Here is a 17,663-nt window from a genome sequence, read left to right on the forward strand (position 1 = left end):
GGCAATATGAGACAGAGAATATTTGGAGTTTTTTGAGTCTGTCCATATAGGACAAGTGTTTAAGGCCTAGTATCCTCTTTGTGAGGTACTTTTGCGGCCTCTCCAGTTGTTGCAGGTGTCTAGTGAGGTACATGCCAAATGGGGCATTGTACTTGATGATTGGCCTAATGAGGGAAGAGTAGAGAGAGAGACAATGACCTCTTTCTTCCTAGATGCAAAACCCTTAGTAATGAGATGTGCCACACAGAAGGACTTTCTGACCACAGTGGCAATGTGGTGATCAAAAGAGAGGTTGCTGTCAACCTGTGTTCCCAGATATTTTATAATGTCGTCTGTGTTCAGTGGGCTACCATCGATGTGGTAATTCATGGGAACTGGGTTTTTCCCAAAGGGGATGATGACACATTTTTTGGCATTGAGCTTAAGGACATGGTTCTGACACCAGTTGTTGGTCTCAGTGAGGCCATTCCATAGGATGTCAGCATCACTTGGGGAGTTAATAATACCTCCCAACTTGCAATAGTCTGTGAACTTTGTCAGCCAGAGTCCTTTCATGTTGGCCTGGACTTCAGAGAAATAGATATCAAACAGGAGAGGACCCAGGACTGAACCCTGTGGGACTCCACCTGTGACTAGTCAGCAGTCTGAATTGGAGTCAGCTACTTTCACACTGTGGGTTCTATCTGTGAGCCAGATTGCAACCCACCTAGTGATACAGGGGTTGATGCCTAGTTTAGTGAGTTTTTCTATGATTCCTGAGTGGGGAATGGTATCAAAGGCCTTGGCTAGATCACGGTTGACTGCATGAACCACCTTGCCTTCATCCACAGCTCTGGTGACTGACTCAAAGAAGTCGACCAAGTTGAGCAGGCATGATCTACCCTTCACAAAACCAAACTGTTTGTGATCCAGAGTCTGGAGATTCCCTATATCCTTGTTTATTAGGTCCATGATGATGCATTCCATACCTTTGCATATCAAACTAGTCAGGCTAATGGGGAGATAGTTCCCAGGGTCTGTAGTCACTCCTCTTTTGTGGAGAGGGATGACTGTAGCAATGTGCCATTTGGTAGGGACAAAGCTTGAGGTGAGGCTGTGATTTAACAGGGCACAGGTGAGGTGCCAGTTCACTCTGTAGTTCATGTAGAACACAGCCAGGGGTATTATCAGGTCCCACAGAAGCTGTATTCTTGTCCTTGGACAGTGCTGTTTTAACCTGTGCAGCAGTAACACTGGGTGCCTGGCAATCTACTGGTATTGAGATTGATCCTTTGGGGGGGGTAAAGGTGGCACTGAGTCTGTCGGCCAGTTTATTGGCAATATCTGTTGGCTCGGTATAAGCGTTACCATTGTGGAGTAGCTCAGAGAAAATCTGGGTATTGCTGTGGAGATTCTTTACATAACTGTAGAAGGCCTTGTAGTTGCCTTTACTATCGGCTGCAATTCTATTTTCATAGCTGGCTTTAGAGGATTTGATGAGGGATTTCAACTTTTTTTTGAGGCAGATAAGGGAGTTTTTCCAGTCTTGGGACTTCACCTTATTCCGCATCAGTTTCCTCCTTCTGTTGTAGAGTTTGTCTATGGCAGGGGACCACCAGATTGGTTTCCTTTTTTTGGAGGAGAGCGTATTGGTTCTATTGAGTATGGTGAGATCCATGCATTTGTGTACGTGTTCATACAGTGCATTGGTGTATGATTTGGCAGTCATGAAACTATTCTCCATTTGCATGGGTGCCATGAAGTTAACCACCTCTCTTTTTAGGAGCCCAAAGTTAGCTTTGGAGAATTTTTTTGGTTACCTTTGTGGGGGGTGGGAGGTTGGGAGGGATGTGGATTGGTGATTAGTTTGTGGTCAGATCTAACCAGAGAGGAGTTGACTATTGGTATAGAGCGATGGTCACTCATGTTAGTAATGACCAGATCAAGGATGTTGCTACCTCTAGTGGGGGTAAGAAAGAGTTGGTCCAGGGCATTTAATTAATGAATTCCAGGAAACATTGGACAAGTGTATTGGTACATGAGCAGTTTTCCCAGTTAATGGAGGGGTAGTTGAAGTTGCCTAGTATGAAAGTGTTAGTTTGGACCCTAATATTCTCCAGAGTGCTTAGGAACATGGAGTGTGAGTCTTGGGACATGGTCAGGGACCTATAGCAGGCTACAGCCTGTATCTCTGTCTTACCCAATGCTAGCTGCACCTGAAGTATCTCTGATGTGTTATGCTGAGCTACCAGTCTGGAGATGTCCACATCCTTTATGAATATGTAAACACCACCGCCTTTGGAGTTTCGGTCCAAGTTCTGGGGCTGAAAGGTGTGGAATGAGTTATAGCCTGGTAGTGCAGGGGTGCTTTCTGCTGCCTTGAACCAGGTGTCTGTTACAGCACAAATGTTGATGTTCTCCAGTTTAAGGAGTGCTTTGAGTGAGTGCATTTTGAGATTTAGACTTCTAGCGTTGAGCAGCATGACCCTCAGATTGCATTTCTTTGTAGCTGTTACGGTGGTAATTTGGTCTTTGGAACACCACCTAAAAAAGGCACTATAGGGGTGGCAAGAGCCTTGGCCAGTATCCAAAAGCCCAGGGCTGACAGATGCAGGCCATCTCTGGCAAAGCATCAAGGTCTGTCAATCATGTCATCCCAGGCAGACAGATACTGTATCCCCTTAGAATGACACCAGAAACTTAGCCAATTGTTGAAATCAATCATTTTCTGCTTGTACTGTGGTATCATTCTGGGTGATGATAGGATGCTGCTCAGGGCTAGGGTCATACCCACCTGTGCTACATAATCTGAGAGCTCCTCCATGTCTCTTTTCATGTAGTCCGGGGGTGGGGTACGTCTCAGGTCATTCACACCCACATTTACAATGACAGAGCCATATTTGTACCTGTTGTTGAGGGACCTGAGCACGTGCATTATGTGGTGGATCCTGGCACCTGACAGGCAGTTGATTGTTACTTTATCCTTATTCAACCTATGAGTGGGACATCAGTGTTTCTCACTATCAAGTCACCTATGACTAGTGTGTTGGGCATGCTGTTTTGCCTTAGGAGCTTTGGTTGAGTGGCACACTGTTTAGGAGAGTTATATGTCTCATGATTAGTGTTGTGTTGTGGTGGTCAAGTGCATTTCTGCCTTGGAGGTCTCTGCTGTTTTGGTAGATTTTTATTGAGAACCTTCATGAATGTAGGTGTGTGGTTTGAGTTTTTATGTGAAGGCAGTGCTGGTGTTTTCTGGAGTGCTATGTGTTCCATGTGGTGTGGTGCAAGTGTTGACCTTCTTCTCTTGACCAGCTATTCTGGTCTTGGCTGAAGCGTGCGTGGCTTCAAATTTGGATATATAAGTGCATCTCTCACAAGTCTGAGTGTTGGGAGTTAAGAGGAGACAGTTGTCGGTATACATGAGGCAATTGCTACATTGCCTCAGAATGCCCAAGTTCACCAGGTTAATAGGAGAAAGCACAAGGAACTGACCTTTAGACATGCCTGGAGGGGTGGGCAGTAATAATAAGTACTGGATCTGTTCCCTTTAGAACTTTTAGTGTTGGTAGCACTTTTTTGTGCTACAATAATTGCTACAAGAAGACCAGTAATGTGTTAGACTAATAAGCTAGTAAAAGTGCAGGACAGGAGACAACTAGCAGATCTAAGGGAAAATTGAAGAGCAAACTTTGGCACCACTCAGAAGCTTACAAACAGTCCTGGATACAGCAAATTTATATCGGGACTAGACTAGTTACAGGAAAGGTGGGAAACAAGTAGAAATATGGGCTTTTAAACAAGAAAGTTGAAAGAGATGGAAAAACTGCCCAAATGGCCAATAAACTACAATTTCTGGGCCAGAAACCACTCCTCTTGTAGTAGATAGGATACCTAGTGCTTACCACTCCCAATGATAAGCTAAAAGGCTTCCCTCCAATACAGAAAGGCTTGGGGGGCTCAGAAGCTTACATACAGTCCTGGATACAGCAAGTCTGTATCTGGACTAGACTAGTTTCAGGAAAGGTGGGAAAAGTGCAAATGCGGGCTTTTAAACCAGAAAGTTGAAAGAGATTGAAAAACTGCCCAAACGGCCAATAAACTACAATTTCTGGGCCAGAAACCACTACTCTTGTGGTAGATAAGCTACCTAGTGCTTGCCACTCCCACTGACAAGCTAGAAGACTTCCCTCCAATAACGAAAGTCTTGGGGGGCTCAGAAGCTTACAAACAGTCCTGGATACAGCAAATCTTTATCTGGACTAGACTAGTTACAGGAAAGGCAGGAAACAAACACAAATGCAGCCTTTTAAACCAGAAAGTTGAAATAAATGGAAAAAGCTGCCCAAACGACAAATAAACTGCAATTTCTGGGTCAGAAACCACTCCTCTTGTGGTAGATAGGGCTACAAAGTGCTTACCACTCCCACTGATAAGCTAGAAGGCTTCCCTCCAACACAGAAATGCTAGGGGGGCTCAGAAGCTTACAAACAATCTTGGATACAACAAATTTGTATCTGGACTACACTAGTTACAGGAGAAGTGGTAAACAAGCTCAAACGCAGGCTTTTAAACCAGAAAAGTTGAAAGAGATGGAAAAACTGCCTACACGGTCAATAACTACAATTTCTGGGCCAGAAACCACTCCTCTTGTGGTAGATAGACAGGCTACTTAGTGCTTACCATTCTCACTGATAAGCTAGAAGGCTTCCCTCCAACAAAGAAAGGCTTAAACTTAATCTTGTATTCTGCTGTATGTTTTCTAATAGTACTATTAAGTTTCTAGCTGGCATGTTTTTGCGTGGTCTTGAAATAAATATATGGGAATTTCTCACAACTTTAATTACTTTGCTTGTTTTTTTATAAAGTTTATCAATATAAAAGTTCCACCACAGAGACTTATTCCAGAATTTGCCATTATAATTCCTAGAATAGATGTGTACTGCCTTTTCAATGTAGCTGTTTAAATGTTTGTAAAAGTCAGAGAAGACTATGTCAGTCCACTTGATTGGTTCCATTTTACAAGAGAATGTTGAGACTTTTGCACAGGTCTTCAAAAGTAGGTTTGCTCTGGTAAAGTTCCTTAAGATGGTTTGGTGATGGTGGGGTAGTATTTGTATATGTTCTGTACAATTGTTTTACTCTGACATACATTATCATACCTGCATGCTTAATTTTCTCAGATATTAATTTCTATAGATCATCAGTTGATTTACTCAAAGTTAGGCCAGGTAGTCAGGTCATTGTGACTTTTTCATTACTGCATTTGTCAGTGGCCATACTGTCCATTTTTACATGGAGTCCCCTAACATTAATTCACCTCTCTTTATAATCTGTTTCTCTGAGATATAAGGGTTGACATCATGCTGGAGTGTAACTAGAAGGGACTCATAATCTAGTGCCCTTTTTAAAGTTATTTTGTATTGCTTATCATTGTCGGTGAAAGAGCTTGTCTGATATGTAATTTTGTTTTTGTACATGTAAAGGGGGGCTACTTTTTCGAGTCACATATTCTTGATCATTGGTGTAGGATTGATTTATATTTATTCCACCTTTTGTTGTTTGTATTGGCTATGACTAAATCTCATAAAGTATTAATTGTAGGTGTGTTCTGTCTATGAACCTGAACAGCCTGACAGCAGGTGTTGGCAGCACCTCTATGTGTTATGTTTTCCACTAGTCCTGAACACCTGTTAGTATAACATTTTGGGAGCTTCACATTTGTCTTCTGCATTTCTTAATTTGCCTAACTTGGAGTCTAAATTTTCAACATACCCACATTTTAGACATGTTGTGCAACTGTAACTGAATACATTGTTTGCCAGTAAGATCAATGTGCAATTATAGAAACTAAATAAAATATCTTCAGACATGGTGGGTTTGTGCCTAGGACACATAATCAAACTATATTCTTTCACTTGCCTTTGATAAGCATGTGCAGTGTGTTCTGCGTTATTATAAAGCAGTCTTATTCAGCTAGGATACTGTAACTAGGGAAAACATCTGATGCCTGCTGTTTGCACAACGTTGTATATAAAAACATATGTTAAGTGAACAGTTACATCAGTAAAATCAAGAGCTCACTTCAAGTCCAGGCTATCAAACAGTAATGTGCAAGCTCCACAAAAATTCTAAAGTTTAAAGAAGATTACCATAGCAATACAGCAGTAAAGTCCAGTACACACTTCCCATACATGCTGTCAAACAGTTCTGCAGCCAGCTAAACTTAATCCACAGTTGTATGGTCATCATAACTGGACTGGCCAGTAAAAGTAAGGAAACAGTGAAGTACACACTCCTCTCTGAAATCGCACAAAGTGCTAAGGAGAAATAAAAGCAAGGTCAAAGAGCTTAACATTCTGCATCACAGTAGCAAAAATCACATGTTCTTTCTACATAAAACCATCCGTAAAGTGGAGGTAATTCCCCAACATCCAAAGACAGTACAAAATGAAAGGGTGTTAAATAGAATTTTAAACTGCATTACAGCAGAAAAAATGTGCTAATTTTAAACTGCGTTACAGCAGAAAAATGTGCTATCTGGGATTGCCCTGATGCAAACAGCTTCAGGAGATATTTTGTGACATCCTCCTCAGCCTATCACTAATTCTAATACCCAAATAATATCTGTTTGCTTGCATTTCTCAAAAAAGCTCAGCACACAGGCATAATCAACTATATGTTATAAAGGCCATATGGCATTGTTTTGTCTCTGCGTTTCCTTACTGCTACAGCTACACTCTGTTTATGTTTTATATAAAATCTGTCTCTGCTTAATATAGGCAAGTTATCAGGCCAGGTTAATTATTGAAAATGGTTAGAAAAAAGCATGGAAGTCAAAATATTAAAAAGAAAAATAAATAAATACCTGTTTGGGTATGGAAAGTTCAACTTTCATTTGTATGTTGTGAAATGAATAATACAGCGAATATCCTTTAAGTTTATTGCATTCTTACTGCCCTAGTGATTTATACATTGCTAGGTTATTCATATCCTCTTATCAATGGCATATCCACAGGATAACTACAATAAGCTGTCTATAGAGGTATAAGTCACAAGGAGACAGCATTATTCAACAACAATCTAAAACAGCCAGAAGACGCAAGCCAGTTGTAGAAGCTGGAAGGGGCTTCTGCAAGGCTAATAAATGTTGCCAGAAGGACAAAGTATGTTACGGGGGGTAAGGTTCAGATATATGAGTAACATTTGCTGTAACAACTCTATTTTGCTGATAGTGACTTTTTTGTTGTTTAGTTTTATGTTTTTTTTTTAATTTGTTACACCAGTATTTTTGTGTTAGAGTGACTAAAACTGTTTGTTTCTATTAATAGTAAATATCTTAGTTTAACTGGGGAAGATTATTTTGATTATACTGATGAAATAATAATGCCACTTTAAATAGAGATGTCTCTGTGCTATGCTGCTTTTGGATATGTGTGGAAGTGCCAGGGATATATGACCTATGTGCATTAATATCAACAATATTTTATGTCCTTTTACAGGTAAAACTGTCATGGAAGATATAGCCAAAGTTTTCCATCTTTTTTTCATGTGCATATTCATTTCTGCCCTCATTTCTTGTTTATTCTTTCACATCATGCATGAGCATTGAACAGTAATCAATGTGTTCCAGTGAACCTATACAAAATGTTCATTCTTTTGAAGCATTGTATGTGTGCCAGGCAAAAGCACTAAAGCTGTACAACATAATAGAAAAGGAACCCAAGCCAGTAATTTCCTTATGTTTCCATGAACTTTGATTCATAGAAGAGTACACATTGATCTCCTGGGCTACTGTCTACTATTATGTTTCAAAATCCAGTCTAGTATGTCCATCCCTTCTCTATCTGAATGTGTGGCTTTTATTCCCAAGTAAGTTACATTTATACCTCTCAACTTTAAAGATTTTCACAGTGTCCAGATTTTTGCCTAATATTTCTTGTCTATTCCTCATACAAGTTGTGTTTCTTTGGCTAATTACTGAGGATTGTTTGTTTATGTCTTTCGGCTTTTCCTGGTTAGGGGTCGCCACAGCGGAACTCCGGTCCGCTAATGATTGACAGTTGATTTTTACATACCGGCTTGTCAGGCCTGACGCACAGCCTTCAACGTAGGTACGCCCATTCACGCATGTCTCCACGCAGAAGACGCTCTAGCTGAGAATCGAACCAGACAGCGTCTTACTGTGAGGCAACAACGCTACCGCAGCACCACCACCACGGGTCGACACACGTTTGAGTTTCAGATTTTATATCCTTTACAAAATGCATGTTAACACAATACCTGTTATTCTAGAAACTAAGTTTCAAAGAGTAGTATTTAAGATGTCCCTATTTTTTTTTTTTTTTGCCTTTGTCCCCCTATAGTTTTAGGTTTTGTCCAGATTTCTTGCGCTAAGAGGTTGAGAGGTATGATTACATTTGAGTTCCCTTCTACAGTGCAATGGATAAATAAAACAGTTTGTTTGGAAACCAGTGAATCCTATGTTTGCTGGGGTCCTTGCTTGTGACAGCCTCCCTACAATGGAGAACTTTACATATTTGATTTGATAGATTTCTTCCCACCATTAGAAACTTCATGGCTTTTTTCTACAGACTGCTAGATGGGAATGCAGTGGTTTAAAGAATCACAGGTAACAGCAAACATAAAAAAAATATGGTTGTTAGCAATGGGGTCATTTATGCAGAAGTCAAATGATATTTTCTGCAGTTTTGTTAATTCTGCTTTGCTCCTGTAGCTGATAATCACTTTTGATTCCTTTAACCCCCTGTTGAGGTCTAAAAAAGAATGTAGTTAATGGAATGCTGGTTCCTTAAATCCTATAAACTCCATTTATTTTGTTAATCATGTTGAAGTACTACTTCTATTAATCCTATAAAACTCTCTTCAGCTTTATTCTCATAATCCTGCTTAGATCCTTTTTTTCCACTAACCCTACTGTGCAGCCCAGAAAAACTTTTAAAGTCTGCCTTGACCTGAGGCTTGCCAACCCATGCCTAATCATCCATTTTATTAAAATGAATAAAGAGTGAACCTGTCTTTAGTGCTTCCTGTTGGTCAGGTATGTCAGATACAAAAATAAGCAAATAACTTGCCTAGTCTTTGATTTTATTTCCACCATGTTTGGAAACAGATTTCTCAGCACCTGTAATTACCATTTCCCCCCAAAGAGTTGCATTTTTTTCTTCCTCTTCTTCTGGCCTTCCAAAATAGCTTAAATAGTTAACTAGGGTGGTATAATAAACCAATGCACTGCCATTATAAACCATGATGTCTTTTATTAAATAATGACATTCTACCAGGAAGAAAGATATAATTTTCTGCTTTAGACGGGGATGTGATTAACAGTAGGAGAAGGAACATAAATCATTCAAACAATCTGTTGATGTCACTTCATTGTTTGCAAAATCAGTACTGAATATGCATCACTGCTGCTGCTTTCAGTGGGTGTTTTGTAAAGTATAGTTTAGGTAGGAAAGAGGGTTGTTGCTGAATCTGCCGGCTATGAATACAATACTGCAATTGACCCTTCACTGTATTGGCAATAACACAAAATTATTTTAAATCACGATTATGTCACAAAGCATCATCTTGACAGCATTGTGACTAAGGTAAAAGCAGCAGACATTCTTTGCAAGGATGTCAGCTTGGCTACACAAGCATGTTTAAACCACTGCTGATTTATGTGTGGCAGTGAAATCTCTTAGCTTTCATATAAGTTAGTAATGGTTAGTCTTGCAAACAAACATTGCATAGTTACATTATTCATATGAGGAAGCACCAATCTATCCAGGCAAATGGCTATACTATCAATATACAGACATGCTGGGGAACACAAACATGTTACAATAAACTGAGCCATAATTAATCAAGAAAATGTGTACTGACAGTGACATATGTGTTATTCTCAAAGAAACTTGAATATCTTTTTTTTTAAATAGAATAATATAGTGCAGTAATGTGAGAACTTAAATGGACTAAGTCTATGTGTTCACCTCATTCAAGAAGGTTTGGGTATGCCTTGTTTTCTTGCTTTGAAGCATACAAATTTCTGCACATTGTACATTTCCATGAGATGAGCCCCACCATGTGGTACATTATGAAAGTGTAGCATACATTTAATTACTGTTTCTTTTAATCATTTTATATTCAGAACTTGCCCCATTTTTTGAATTATCTGTGTAAATTGTATTGTTTATTTTAACATCTGCCTGGTGTGACATTTTTTTTATCAGAGACAAATGAGGTTCAAACATTCACACTTCAAACTGAAAATGTTAAAATCAAAATGTTTTCCATTTCTAAAATATATATTGCTTTCTGTCCTCAGTTAATTATGTACTTCTTATACGCAACAGAAGTTTCTGTCCTGTCCCAACAAGCTTTGATGAGTTTGTATAATCGTACAGACACTGTGTCTAGGGTTACTGCTACTGCTACAGTATTCAGAAGGTATACTTGGCTATGTAGCCAAAAGGTTGCTGATGTGATAACGTGTGAAATTTTAGATTCTGTTTTAGATAAGGTGGTATTGTATGACTCTTCTGCTACCCAGGTTCTCAAGCAATATGATGAAAGGGGGATCAGATTCAAGGAGTTCTTTAAGATGTTTTATATACCCCAGTACAAATTGTGTATTCCACAGTCTTTCACAAAAAAAGCTAAATAAACAAAATCTGCCTTTTTCTGCAAACAAGATAGGAAAAGGAGATGGCTGGGAAGAGATAAGAGAAAACAGGGGTGATTTAATAAAAAGGGATAGAAGAATAGTACAGAATGACTATGCCGGCATTGTTTCCCCACCTTCCCTCTGCTCCAGCAAATGTCTTGCCAAGCCTGTCTCACAAATTGGTTGTCAACACTACCCTCTGGTAAATGATTGGTTCACTTACAAGCCTGTCTCACAAACTGGTTGTCAACACTCCCCTTTGGTAAATGATTGTTTCAGACTCATGGGTACTAAGAGTGGTGCAAGAGGGTTACAGAGTGCATTGGATGCAAAAACCTCCTTTCAGGGGAATTCTTCCCCACCCCCAAAACCAAAACAATTTTTCTTCATGTTTTTCAGTCTTTCCACACTCAAGGAGTCATAGAACAAGTGCCTGCAAGTCAAAGAAATAAAGGCTTCTATTCCAGAGTGATACTGGTACCAAAGAAAGAGGCCTCTTGGAGACAAGTACTAGCTCTTACATTTCTAAATCTCTGTGTGAAAGTATCAAAATTCAAAATGTTAACCTCACTGAAACTGTTACCCCTCATTCTTCCCATGAGTTACGTGATAACAATAGACTTGATAGTTGCTTATTACCACATCCCTAGACACAAATCTCAGGAAGTTTCTAAGGTTGTCTGTTTCTGGGTCACATTATCAGTTCTCTGCATTACCCTTTGGTTTGCCTACAGCTCTAAAAGTGTTCATAGAATGCTTAGTTCCAATCATCGTTTATTGCAGATTAAATGACATTCACATTTTTCCTGATTTAGATGACTTCCTTTTCTTTGCAGAGTCTTTATACAGATGTGAAATCACTTGGGTTATGGCTCATTTGACCAATCAGGGCTTCCAGGTAAACATTTCAAATTCCTCCTTGAATCTGTTTCACAGGATTGTGTTTCTGGTATGCCTTCTAGATACTTGTACTTAAAACGTCTTTTTTTACTCAAGTGAAAGTGGATTTTTATCTGGAATCTTTCCTGATCTTTTCCAGTCAGTTTCAGAGTTTTGCAATTATTATTATCTTGATTCCTTTTATCAGGTTGCACATGAGAAAGATGCAGTGGTTTCTAAAGAAAAACATTGACCCAGCATTTGCATTCTCTGGAATTTCAAATTCCAGTTTTGGGGCTTTATAAAAATGGAAATGCTTAAGGGGAGACAACAAATTCAGCTGTACTCAAGTCTCTTTCTCTCGTCAGACCCCAAACCAATCTCTCACCATAGACATATCAGATTTCCCTTGGGGAGTAGTTTCTATGGGGGTAAAAGTCCAAGACCTATATAGTGCTTCAGGCAGACTAAAACACATCAACATAAAGGAGGTGTTGGCTGTGATCCATGCTTTAAAGTGTCTCCATCATCTATGGTCACCAGGAATTCTTCATGTGATTAGAGACAATACCGCAGCCATTTGGTGCATAATTTAGCAGGGAAGTACAATGTCGTACCCCCTATGCAGGCTGGCAGTGATGGCTTGAACGTTAGCTCCTCAGCATTCCTTAAGCTTCCAATCATCTTGCATTCCACCAGAACAAAACATAGTGGTAGATAAGATGAACAGGACCAAGATAGACCCTCACAAATGGAAATTAAATGTGGGCGTCTTCCAGGAAATGTATCCAGTTGTGGGAAACACCTTAAACAGATATGTTCACATCCTGTCAAAACAAACAACTAAACACGTTTTTTTTTTCCAGGACTCCTTGCAAGCAAGTCTGTAAAGCAGATGCATTTTCATTCCTTTGAAGGGGAATGTTCCTTTATGCCTTTCCACTGATTTCCACAGGAAGGATATCCCATAAATCATTGAGGTGACTCCCCCCCCTTTTTGGCCCAGACAATGTTGGTTCTCCCTTCTTATGGAATTGGCCATGGGCGATTACCACATACTTCCTTACAGACTGGATCTACTCACACAAGACAGGGTGAGTTTCATACACCCCAGTATCAATCAACTTCAACTGACTGCCTGGATGGTTCACTTCTAATACTTTTTGGGTATCTATTTCATGATGATGTGTAGCAGGTACGAAAGGAGGCAAGGTAGCCTGCTACCAGAAAATTCTATATTGGTAAGTAGAAGCAGTTTTCGTATTGGTGCCTAACCAATAAATAGAGGCCCATAAGGGATTTTAAACTAAAGGTGCTCAAGAATTTGTGTGAGTTACTTTCTACTGGCCTCTCTAATTCCTCTATTAAGGTTCATCTTGTGGCCATTTCATCACATCTGCTTATGGATCCTTTTCTTTCTTCTCTCATTGTTGTGAAACAGTTTCTGAAAGGAGTTTTATACCTGACACTTTCCCACAATCAGGTTTCTACCCCCTGACATCTAAATTAAATGTTGAAGTAATTGGCTATGTCATTTTTTGAACCTTTACATCAAGCCGATTTAAGGTTTTGACTTGTTAAACTGTACTCATCATTGCTGTGACATTTCCAAGAATAATATCTGAGTTGCAAGCCCTCATGGTAGGTGACCTCTATCTGATTTTCTACAGGGATAGTGTCTCTTTAAGAACAAACCCCTCAGTCACACCCAAAGTGGTTTCAGAGTTTACTTTAAATCAAGCAAACAGTTTCCCAGTTTTCTAGTTAAAACTTAAAAAAACAGTGAGAAAGGATTATGCATATTCTGGGCCTGCACAGGCAGCTCAGGTAATATCTTGACAGAACTAAGCTTTTTATAAAGGCTGATCAGCTATCTATTTTTTATCAATGGGCAAAAAGGGACATCCTGTGTCTAAACAGGCAGTTTGCAGGTGGCTGTCCTTAGCTATTGCATACTGATATTCTCACCATGGTAAATACATTACAAATAGTATCTGGGCACATTCAAGTAGAACCTTTTCTTCTTACATGACATACTGGAAAGGAATGGACTCTAGAACCATTCTAGAGGCAGCTTCATGGCCCCATATATATATTTTTACAAATCATTACAATCTAGATTCCATTTCGAGGTCTAAGTCTAGCGTTGCTAGCACCATTTTCCAGGGGCTCCCAGATACCTATTCTTGCTCCTCCCAGACTGGATAGGCATTGATTACCAATGCCTGCCCTTCCTCCTCCACCTAGGCTGGCTAGGCATTGGTAATCAATCCAAATAACCTAAAGGCTATTGCAGCAGTAAAAATAGCAAAAATAGTACAGATGTGTAAGTTGCACTTACCCGTTAGTAGTAGTAGGTGCACCCATTCTCCATTTCCTACTCTTGTATATACTTGTAGTTGGGTTATAAAGAAGGATTGTGTTTGTTTTTACTTTATATGTTTCTACTTTATATGTATCATTGTTATTATTGTTTGTTTTATTTAGGATTGTTAGGCCTTTCTCTCCTTGTATGGGCAAGAAACGCATGAGGAAATCTTCACTCACACCTTGGAATTGGCAAATCAGAAGTCAGAGGGAAAGGTTGGTGGTGGCAGAGGTTTCTGGATCTGGCCTCTTGTTGTTTCCTAGGCAGAAAGCAACCATGTAACCTAAAGGCTACTGCAGCAGTGAGGAATTTGAATATCTGCTGTTATGGGTGCATTACCTGTCAACTGTCCACTTTTTCATAGATTCTTCAGATGTTTTCCCTCATATCTTTAGTCTGTTCCTCATAAAATTTGTGTTTTTTTAGAAAAATTTTAGTGAAGAGAGAGAGTCCAGTCAGCACAGCAGAATATAACAGTCACTTTATTAAAACAACAAACAAAATAAAAACTAAAAGATAAGCGTTTTCACGCCGTCAAATCTACTGTTAAACTAACTAAGCAGCATTTAAATACACTGTAGCAGACTTCAACTAGGTAGTGCCATTTAAACCTCTGTAGCAATGTGCTTGTAACTCTAAAATCCATTTGGTTTCTATGCACTCAGTTCTTGTTCTGATAGTAGTGTTGGGTATAACTAACTCTAATACAGAGAATACAAAAAAAATAAGTGGCAACATTTGCTAAAACATGCTTAGCTAGAGCATTCCCGTTATCTTTCTTCAGAATATCCTTGTTATGTTCCCATATCCTGTATTTTAACGCCCTATTAGTCTTCCCTACATAGTAGTAACCACATACTTTACAAATAGCAAGGCAAACAAGATCTGTACTCTTGCAGCCTGCATAAACATTAAAATAATAAATACGACCAGTTGAAACATTCTCTTAACTGCTAATACTATTAATATATTTAGACATGTTACAAGACCTACAGGGAAAAGTCCATTTCCTATCTGAAGTTACACATCCCTTACTTGTAAGAGGCTTGTAACATAATAGCTTTTTCAGAGATTGGTTGCTCTTGAAGCTAAAACTAGGTGTATCACCAAGAAATCCCATAAACTTCTCATCAGTGGTGAGACTATGCCAATTTCTTTTAACCACATCACAGACTAAATTGACATCATTTGAGTAAGTCAAGCAAAGTCTGACTTTGTTATCCACACTTGATGTAGAATACACAACTTCACCCCGAGAAATAGGGTCTGCAGAATCTCCCCTATGGCTAAGTACCTCATTCTGTGCCATATCTATCTCTTTCTCGGAGTAACCTCTTCTTCCTTCTGCATTGCAAAGGATTCTAACATAACATTGTCATCCTTATTCAATCTGGCAAGCCTGTAGAACTGAGCCTTCTACAAATTCTTATGAACATAGTTATGGTGCATACTTTGTCTATGTAGAACATTCACTTTTTTACATGGCTTCCTGTACAAAGAAGTGGTCAGACCTTCATTCATGTGAACATCCAAAAAGTCAATACTGGTCTGCGAATGGTGCACTGTAAACCATAAAAAATCAGCAGTGCTGTGTAAGCATTCTATAAAGTCATGAGGAAGGGCAACAAGCTTATCCAAATGAAGAAGATGTCATCCACAAAACAAGCACAGAAAGGAGCAAATCTGTAGTAGAAGTTACAGTCATTCAGCACTTACAGAGACTCCCAGTAAGCCATAACTAAATTGTTATACTGTAGCTGCTGGCACACACAGTGCCCGTAGCTACCCCCACCTTCTGTAAATAAAACTGGTCATTAAAAACAAAAACATTGTGATTTAAAATCACATCCAAGTAGGACACAGAACAAAAGAAACTGTGAATGGTCATATTCTGAATACTTAAACAGACAAGAGCTAACAAAATCAACACCTTCACAGTTATCCATGGTGACAAGTGTGTAACCTGTTGCCATAAAACCATCAGACTATTCAAATAACAGTTAAAAATGTCTAGTGACCATTAAGACACTGTTGGTATTGTCAACCACAGAACATAGCTTCTTTTCAACAAAGATGGATACTGGCTCAGTGACCCACCCTTGACAAGACACAATAGGTCTCATGGGTGGGTCATTGAGAGATTTATGTACCTTGGGAAGGCCATATACAATTGGTACAGTAGGAAACTCAATCAAAAAGTATTCATAGAGAACCTTGCCTATAGTAGCCTCTATTATCAGTTCATGTTGGACAGTCTGCACATGTTCAGTCAGAGTGTTAACATCAGCTGGCTAAAGCTTACTAGAGGCAGAGGTTTCATTTAGCATTCAAACCATGCTGTCCATATACTTCTCAGTGTCCATTAATATGATTCCTCCAACTTTGTCTGCTGGTCAAATTTGCAGCTGTTCAAACAGCATCAACTCATGCAGAGCATGAAACTCAGAGTTAGTTAGATTATCGAAGGACCTCCTATGTTTATGGCCTAAGGCTTCTCTGATATCACGTTCACAAATTTTCATAAATGCTTCCAATACCAGTGTGTTCACAGGGACAAACTGGCTGGGTTTCCTAAAAGACGTACCAAGAAATGGTACATTACCATAAAGGGCTTTCAGAAAAATCACTGAGGATTGAAGTCACTAAATAATTATATGCATTTGAGTTTCAGACTTTATATCCTTCAGAAAATACATGCTAAAACATTATCTGTTATTGTAGCAACTTTTTAAGTTTATAAGAACAATATTATAATTTGTCATTATCAGTGGTGTAACTACGTTAGAAGTGCCCTGAGGCAAACTTTTCCTAGGTGCCCCAACATTCCCCCCTCCCCGGGAACCCAAGCCATTGAGATGACCGAAGCCAAAGAAATTACATATAGTCACGTTCACTTGACCTATGACAGTGGCATAAAACACTGAAATCTGGAGACGTGCTATTTCAGCAAAAAGTAAAAAAAAAAACAATTATAAAACAGTACATTATATAGATACCAGAATGTGAATTGTACCTCCATTGTTCAATCCTACTCCTAGAATGACTTCTTGCGGGCTTTGTTATCAGCAAAATATCAATGATCTTGTCAGTGTCCACGTCTTCCAGGCATCGGCTCTCAATCGACAGAATGGCTAAAGAACTAAGTTGAGCCTCAGACATTGTACTATGCAAGAATGTCTTTATCAACTTCAACTTCGAAAAACTTCTTTCAGCGCTGGCAACTGTCACAGGAAGTGTCAGATACAGCAAACAAGCAGTGATTATATCCGGAAAGCTGGAAGATGATTCTGAATGAGTTATCAAGATGAATTCGGCCAAGTCCTTGATAGATTTCAGCGCTGACAATGTGACACTGAAAGTCATTTTGAGGAGGAGCAGTTGGTCAGACAGCTCATCTGAAATGTCATCCAAGTACTCAGTGGTCAGACTCTTCAACATCTTCAGCAGTTCGTCATCATTAGTTTCAGTAATTGTCATAGGTTTCAAGCATGTGAAGACTTGGTCAGTATCTCGCAGTGGCTTGAATTGTGTTGTTATCTGGACAATGGCATAGCCAATGATTCTGTTGAACACTTTGACCTTTTAGCGTTGTTCTGCTGACTCCAGTCTGCAGTCATTTGAAAGTTCATTGTGAAACTTCTTGGCACGAGAAACCCTCTCTGAACTGTCAAACTCGAATGGCATGCCCCAACTTTGAGCTAGCTCCTTGGCCGAGAACAAAACAGTCTCCCAGTTGTTGCAAAGTTCACTCAGGTCCTTCAGTAGTGATTC

The 17,663-nt window shown here is 39.4% G+C and overlaps 1 pseudogene; it reads right to left on the reverse strand.

Moving 5' to 3' along the window:
* Positions 1-17,369, reverse strand: part of LOC122808392 — a 36,345-nt pseudogene extending 18,976 nt beyond the window's left edge.
* Positions 17,370-17,663: the final 294 nt, after the last annotated feature.

Source organism: Protopterus annectens, chromosome 8.part0 (genome assembly GCF_019279795.1).
Source record: "Protopterus annectens isolate FY-2018-M chromosome 8.part0, PAN1.0, whole genome shotgun sequence".
Classification (NCBI taxonomy): Eukaryota; Metazoa; Chordata; order Ceratodontiformes; family Protopteridae; genus Protopterus; species Protopterus annectens.